Below are 8,404 nucleotides of genomic sequence, written 5' to 3'. Positions count from 1 at the left end.
CTTTATCAGGATGCATAGTATCCTGGATCCATGAAATAAGTGGCCTTTAAAAATCTGCCTGCCCCTATGTTAACCCTTTGTGTTAAATTCCCATAGGGTTACATAGGGGTGCCAATACATTTATTTATTTAAAATACATTATTCATTCACATAGAAAGTTAGTGTCCTTAAAGGTTGGATATTTCCTACTTTTATTACTTAAAGCATTAAAATCAATTTCCAAAAGATGATTTATATCCCTCTTTTTAGTCAACTTTAACATGGGTGCCAACACTTTCAACCATGACTGTATTTTACTCAAGTTGAAATTAGGTGAATAAAATGAGTATAGTTTACTTGACTCCTTAAATTTATCCCAACACAAACTACACATAACTCAGCTGAATGACTTATTTACACTTAAGTTAACTTCCCGGGTTTTACAGTGCAGCCAAGCAGTGGTGCTCAGGTAGGCAGCCAACAGAAGGTACCCAGGGACCATGTCCATGTGCTCAGTCTGAGTCCTGGTCAGGGACATCGACACTGCCTGGTACTGCACTGACTTGCACTTTCCTCACATCCACATATCGTCAGCTCCAAGCACCTGACCTGTACTCACCAAGCACCAAGCACCTGACCTCTGTGGTTAAAAGCTGGGGGGAAAGCATGCCATCCTTCATGTGCCTTCTTCTGTTGGCTGCCTATACCCGAGCACCACTGTTTGGATGGGAAAAATACCTTTGCCATACGACTATTACAAAGTTATTAATACTAACTAGTTACTAACCTCTAATCCTAAAGAACTGAGAGAGCAGTTATGTTTGGGTAGAATTGATAACTATAGTGATATGTCCATTAAACATAATTTGTCACAACCTGGTACATTAATGAAGTCAAATAGCACCATAGACCACCATCTACAGTTCTAAATTTTCGCCATAACATTAAAGTATTACAACATGTGCAGCAGTGCACTGTCACTCCCTACAAGCTTTAAACTTGGCTTGACTCATTCCCATAGATAGGGGTACTGATTGATAGAGGTTTTGGAATACTATGTTATGTTTCCAATCTGATATTCACTTTGAAAACTGGTTCTCTTTAGGCGGAGATTGTTTTTTTCATGTTCTAGGTCTGTTGTGTCTTATACTGTACAATAAATGTTAATTCTGACACTTCAGCAGACATCCCACGAGTGTTAGCTTTCATTCGATACCATTTTTATCTATATGGCCCTTGTGGTTGTGGAGATATTCAACATTTATCGTTGGCATGTCATGTTGAGCAGGAAACCAAAAAATTGGCCTGAAATTGCTTGCACAAGTCAAAAAAAAAAGATTTTTGCTTGACAACCACCATAATATCTTACCTATGGGTGTCTTCTAACTAAAAAAATAGGGTTACCGCTTGTACCAAAACATGTCCGCAAAAGTCTTAACGGAAGCCCTTTTCAGAATTGGCCCCCTGACTAGTAGGCGACGGCGTAATTTGCAGCGAGGCCGCCTGATGCAGTCTTACAGTATGTGAGCTTGATGCACTTGAGCCATCAGGCTGAATTATAATCAGGCCCTAAAGACTCCGAGATGGCATTAGTAGAATGTTTATTGAGTTACTTTGTTTGCTATTAAAGGTTGATAACAATCGTCTCCATAGCGGCCAGGCACTCAGACGGTCTGATGGCCTGAATATGTTACATGATGAAACAGCCATGCGGATAATTACCGCTGCATCAACGTAAACAAATTAGCCTCCTCAAACTGGCCGCTTATGGGAAGTTTTACGAGCAACATGAAGACATCCGACGTTCGGCCTAAACTGACATCTAAATAGGTGTCCTCATGTCAGATCAATGAAGTAAACCAACTAAGCGACAAACAAAGATGCTCCTCTACAAACACACAAACTGACTTGACAAAGTTGTCCTTGCTGGAAATCTGGGGGGATCTTTTTGATGCTCTCTCGTCTATGAGATCACAAGCTCACGGTCCCAGCTTTGTTCTCCATCACAGGCTCTAAGCCTTTCATTCCTCTTCCTCCTCCTCTTCCTCCTGTCATGTTGGAGGGCAAATCCAAGGTCAGCCTCCCTCCCTCTCATTTATCTTGACTTTCACACCAACAGAAACTTTAGAAGTCAAGGAGCAAGCAGAGTGCAAGAGACGCCGAGAGAAAGAGAGGGAGAGGGAGAGAGAGAGAGAGTCATATAAGAGAGAGTTAAGTGTAATATAACCTCCCCGTTTTAAAATCAATATTCAGCTAAGCAGAGGAATGTTCCGGAACGCAGGTGAACTCTAATTTGGGGCGTTCATACGGTATTCCTCTCACAGCGTGTGCAGATGAGCCGTCCTCGGGGTCATTAGCGTGAACGAGCAGGAAATGGGTGGACGTGTAGCGGAGGCAGGTAGACCCGCGATGATGGCCAATCAGAGGCAGACCGCCGCTGCCCAGGGGATGTCCGGTCGGCCGCCTGACCTTGGCTCGCTCATCTGCACTGAGCACGCTCAGTTGCTCGCCACAGCTACCACGCTACCTGCAGTTATCACTCGTTCGCTCGCTCGCTCGTTCGTTCACCTCATCAGAGGTAACGAAGACCCGTTTTTCCCCAACGCCAGTTCATGGTCCACCTCTGGTCCTCCAGACAGGTCAGACACGGTGAGAATTTAAATGTTTCCAACCAGAAAGTCATGATTACAGATTTCTGTCCGCTCCCAGAGTGATAATCCAGTTGGATTTGAAATATAAAACCACAGATTTGGCGGGCATAGGGTTAAAAAAAAAAAAAAAAAAAAAAAGATTATTTATGATTTTTTTTGTGGCACTCTGACTAAGATGTCCCAAGAGACGCTGTGGGAAACTGCATTCTAAATCACTTTAGTCCGCTGTCCTCCAAACCCGTTCCATTAGCTGGACCGAGGCCGTCCCTGCCCGGCACTGAGGCCCGCAGTGACCCCTAATCAGAGCCCTGGGCAGCAGGGAGGGGGGGTGGGGGGGTGAGGGTGTCGGCTGGGGCGGGGGTGGGATCGGACTTTGATCCCTTTTTGTGCGTGTCCAGGGTCAGTGAGAGAATCACATGTCCGCAGTTCAGCCGTGGCCGAGCGGGTGAGTGTGAGTGTGCAGCCAGCGACTGAAGCTTTTTTTCTCCTCTGTTTCATCTAATAAAGCTGTCTGCCATGACACGCCAGCTCTGAACATGCCTGCTCAATTCCTCTCCCTCCCTCACTCAAACCCTGTTTCCTCCTTTCCTCACTCCCTTCTTCCCTCTCTCTCTTTCTCTCTACCTCTCCATCCCTCTCTCTACCTCCCTTCATCCCTCTCTCTCTCTACCTCTCTTTCTATCCTGCTCTCTCTCTCTCTCTCCAGCCCCCTGGCCTCCTTCCTCTGATTCTCCTCCCAACAGGACAGAGCAGATTATGCAGATGGAGGGGTGTGTGTGTGTGTGTGTGTGTGTGTGTGTCTGTGTATGTGTGCAGGGGGGATGGCTATTGTGTGTGTGTGTGTGTGTGTGGGGTGGGGTGGGGGGGGGGGGTTTGCAGTGTATTGTGTGCGATGGGGAGACATTGTGTTTGCTCCTCTCTCTCTTTCCAGAGCCCAGAGCGCAGGGCAGCCTCGGTGGGATAAACACCTAACAAAGCTGTTTAGCCCCACCGCTAAAGAGACGTGGCAGGCTGGGGCGGATTCACAACCAGGCTTCTCTCTTTCTTTTCCTATCTCTCTGTATCACTTACACCCTCTCTCTCTTTCTCTCTCTTTCTCCCACCCTCTCACTCCCCTCTCTCTCCATCTCCCACCCTCTCTCTCTCTCCCCCACCCTCTCTCTCTCTTCCACCCTCACTCCCCTCTCTCTCTCCATCTCCCACCCTCTCTCTCTCTCTCCCTCTCTCTCTGTCTCCCACCCTATCTCTCTCTCTCCCTCCATCTCTCTCTGTCTCCGACCCTCTCCTCTCTCGCTCCCTCTCTCTCTCTTCCTTTGAAGTTTTAATTGCAGTCCCCCTCCCTGCGCTGTGTATGCTATGTGTACATGCTGTGTGGGGGCTTTGACTGAGTCATCTCAAGTGCACCACTTCCATGCAATACTCACACGCCCTTTGGATTTGGGTAAATATCGCTTGTTCTGATTGACCCCGTGACCCCGTCTCTCACAATGTTCTCTTCGGCTTCATTACCACCCCAGTTACGGTCAGCGCTAAGCCGTGTGTGTGTCCAGGCTGTGTGTGTGTGTGTGTGTGTGTGTGTGTGTGTTGTGTGTCCAGGCTGCGTGTTGTGTGTCCACAGGCTGTGTGTCTGCAGATACGTTTGTCCAAAGCGGCTTACACAACTTTTGAGTAAATGTCTAACGTCCGACTGTAAACAACGATAAGAACATTATGCATGAAGAATGATGCCATTAAATTCAGAAAATTCTGATAATGTGTCATATTAGAAGGACACCATCAACAACAACAAAAGTTTTAAGCAGTAGAGTTGATAAAGTGTAATAATTTCTGCATGCGATACATGTGTAGGTATCATTGAAATGAGTGTGTATGTCTGTGTAGGACTTACTGGCATTGACCACATTCGCCACTTCCACATGACAACACTAAAAGGGCATCTCTAGAGCCAGCCATTTGGTTTGTCCCCTCTGGGCTACCGTAGGGAACATGGCAGAGTCATGAACATGGCCAGCTCCGTGGAAGAGCACTTGCTCCCATGCAATGAGAGCAATGATTCATAGTTACAGGTGATTAAACACTAATTAGAACATAATTACTATGCTCCATTTCTGTTGATGGAGCTCCTCCCCTAAATCCCACACCATACCTTTAAGGCACAGACTGCACGGAAGGTGCCTCTGCATTCTTATGGGTTCATTTGGATCCACAACACTTTTGTCACGATTACGCCTCTCATTTACAGTTCTCTGGCGTTTTCAAGCCCCTGAAACACAAAGATCTGGAGGCGCTGTCGGCCCCATCTTCATTTGTAAATAACACACCATCTCTTCCTGTTTACTTCCCCAATTTATCATTCTCCTTAAATGACTATTCTCAGAGGGACCCTTTAGGAGCCTTTCTCTAAAGAAAATAACGAGAAATCAACTGTGCAATTATCCATGACTAGCAAGGCCACCAAGACGGAGAACGAATTACAAGCCTTGCCGTTGCCTACCTTGCTGTCTTGGCGGGAAGCTGTTATTTAGTTCAATTCTGCATTCTACAATGCTGCAGCTGCCTGAGAATGCAGGAGGAAAGCCATCACTCAAGCCATCTGCAACATTACTGACAAGTGTGAATGGCCAAGGGATGTGCATGAATGAATGTGATTTGCGCAAATAGCTCATGTGATATGTGTTTTCGGGGTAACGTATCGATACAGATTGGATTTGAAGCAGAGCTGAAACACTCATCATATAGACATATATAAATCATTTTAGTATTAATCTGGCTATAGCAACAGTCCTAGTTCTGTGTCACACAAACTTCCAGCCAATCAACATGGTCCTCCTGGACATGGAGTGGGTGGGGTAAATGTAATTGAGCTCAAGTATCAACAACCTTTAGTGAAACTGAATCGGAATAATGGATGCCATATTTAAACTACACAATGCACTAAAGGCATGATTACTTTCACCAACCTCACTTAGCACTGTGAGAACAGCAGTTATTTTCAAAAGCACCACTAAGTACAGTACACTGTAATAACGGTAGTTACTTTCACCAGCCTCACTTAAGTGCACTGTAATAAGGAAAGTTAAAGTAAAGTTTGCCCATACGGTAGGCTATACTTTCACTGCTTTATGGGAACATTGAGTGGGACATCAGTTCAGATTGTGCTTGTGAGACAAGACAACTGCTGTACAGACAATAATGTTATCACCAAGGGTACCATCAGTTGTGTGTGTGTGTGTGTGTGTGTGTGTGTTGGTGTGTGTGTGTGTGTGTGTGTGTGTGTGTGTGTGTGTGTGTGTGTGTGTGTGTGTGTGTGTGTGTTTTATGATGCCATCGGTTAAAGCTCTCCTACTGGTGGGAATGCAAATTTTGTTGGTATCAGTCAATTCTTTGTGTAGTTTTACATGAAATACATATCACCCAGAAACATAATGATTAGACGTAGCCATCGCCTGATTGCCCACTGTCTTTCTCTTGTCTTTACTATGCCACGCGTGTTAGGGACACACATCGGAGATTTTATTGCTTCCTGGGTTTTTGTTTGCGTTCCGTAAATCACGCAGCTGCCTGTCTGACGGCAGCCATCAACAAAATATATTTGGCGGCGTAATAAATGAACGCCTGGCGACATCAGGAACCTGCGCGCCTGAACACACCTGGGGCGGAATGATCTCCAATTCTATTAGGCGATAGGCCAACAGTAAGCAGCACGGAAAACACAAAACAGCATATATCTTATTTAACTCATCACTGGGCACCGGGAGATCCACTCCTCTTGCCCTGTGTTCATTTACATCAAGAGCACGCTGTTTGTTTTCTAATCATGGCATCGTGTAGTTGGGGAAACTGATTTAATTCACAGCTCCATGGCTTCCTATGGGCAGAATACTGATGTCTCACAGCTAGGGGATGGTGACTGGGATGCCTGTAAGGGGCTTAAGCCTGCACTGCGCTCCTTATGCCTGGCTGAAAGAGTTGGGTATCCATCATGGAAATGCGGGCAGAGGGTACTAGATCAAATGACTCCCCAATCCTGCTTAATAAATGATGTAAAAGATCACATTTAACCTTGATGTGAATACTGGTTTTCTCCAGTTCCTGGGGCACAGCAGGACCCAACATCTAATGTAAGTGCTCCACATTTACTGCCTAAGCCTCTGGTATGACACACACACACACACACACACACACATATACATATACAGACACAAACACATACACATACACACACACACACACACACACACACACACACACACACACACACACACACACATAGACTCTATCTCTCTCTCACACACACACACACACACACACACACACACACACACACACACACACACACACACACACACGTACGCACGCGCAGACACACACACACACACACATACAGACACACTCAAACACAGACTCTCTCTCTCTCTCTCTCTCTCTCACACACACACACACACACCCCAAGCCCCCTACAACTGCTGAGCATGGATGTTTGATGAGAGAGTGGTCATCTACCCGCCCCTTGGCCTCCCACTGTTTCCAGTCTAGTGAGGACCTTGAAGGGGCAGGGCAGGGCAGGGCAGGGCGGAGGGGAGAGGGGAGAGGGGAGCGGAGAAAAGTGACGCGCCGGTGGATCTCCTCTCTCTCGCACTAACGTACTGTGATAGTTTCCTCTGGTAGACCAAACATTAAGATTAAGTGGCCTCCCAGCGTGTGACATGGGATTAGTGTTTAATGCCCAGTATTACCCAGACCGGGGGCCTCCAGCAGACCCAGGCCTGGACGCAGGCAGGCAGGGAGATGAGACGTTAACGCACAGTTGTGCCGGGGGAACAGACGGACGGCCATTTCAGACCCCCCCCCCCTCCACACACACACACACACACACACACACACACACACACACACACATACACTCCCTACCCCCTCACCCCCTCCTGTAAGAAGATTTGTACTGGAGACAGCTGGGCCAAGCAGTGCACAGCCAGAATGAAGCTCCACCAGGCTGGATATCGAGGGCACTCTTATAAGGGTGTGTGTGTGTGTGTGTGTGTATGTATGTGTGTGTGTGTGTGTGCATGTGTGTGTGTATGTGTGTGTCTGTGTGTGCTTCAGGCAAATTTAGACTTATTTCATCGTGTTTCAGGAGCAGAGCTGCCATGAAGGGGATAAAGCATCGCTAGAGAGTTGAACAGTCAGTGTCATCAACCAAATCATCGCTCGCTATTACTGTACAATCACACGCTGCTAAAATGGCACCCGGCGGTTTCTTTAGTCACATATTATGCAACCATTGTGTCTCGCTAAAAGTAAATCAACTGTAATCAGCGAATAAAGCGCCCTTTGTGACGACGATCTCCAGCCATGGCTGTGTGGCGTGTTTGCTTGCCTTATTTGCTGATTGTGGGAAGTGGTCGTCCACTAACTAACTCCCTTTCTCAGTAATGTGCTGTCCATTGACCCCTGACATTAAACATTTGTTCTGGTTGGATAAAGGGGCTTAGAGGGGCACTACACACTTGCTCCTAAAACCTCCCCAGAGCAGTACAGCTTAGCACCCCCCCTCCACACACACACACACACACACACACATAATACACACACCCCTAAACACTCCCAGCTTTCCACCGAACAGTTTGACTGATTTCCACGCTACCGTTCAGCTGAAGTGACATCCCGATCACTGCACCTGAAGCGGTGTGTTACCTGTAATTATCGTTACGTAAAGCACGAGACACTAATTAGCTCTTAAATGCAGACGTTAATCTCCCAACGCAATCCAATCA

Source organism: Sardina pilchardus, chromosome 14 (assembly GCF_963854185.1).
Source record: "Sardina pilchardus chromosome 14, fSarPil1.1, whole genome shotgun sequence".
Lineage (NCBI taxonomy): Eukaryota > Metazoa > Chordata > Actinopteri > Clupeiformes > Clupeidae > Sardina > Sardina pilchardus.
Note: the sequence above shows the minus strand (reverse complement) of the source record.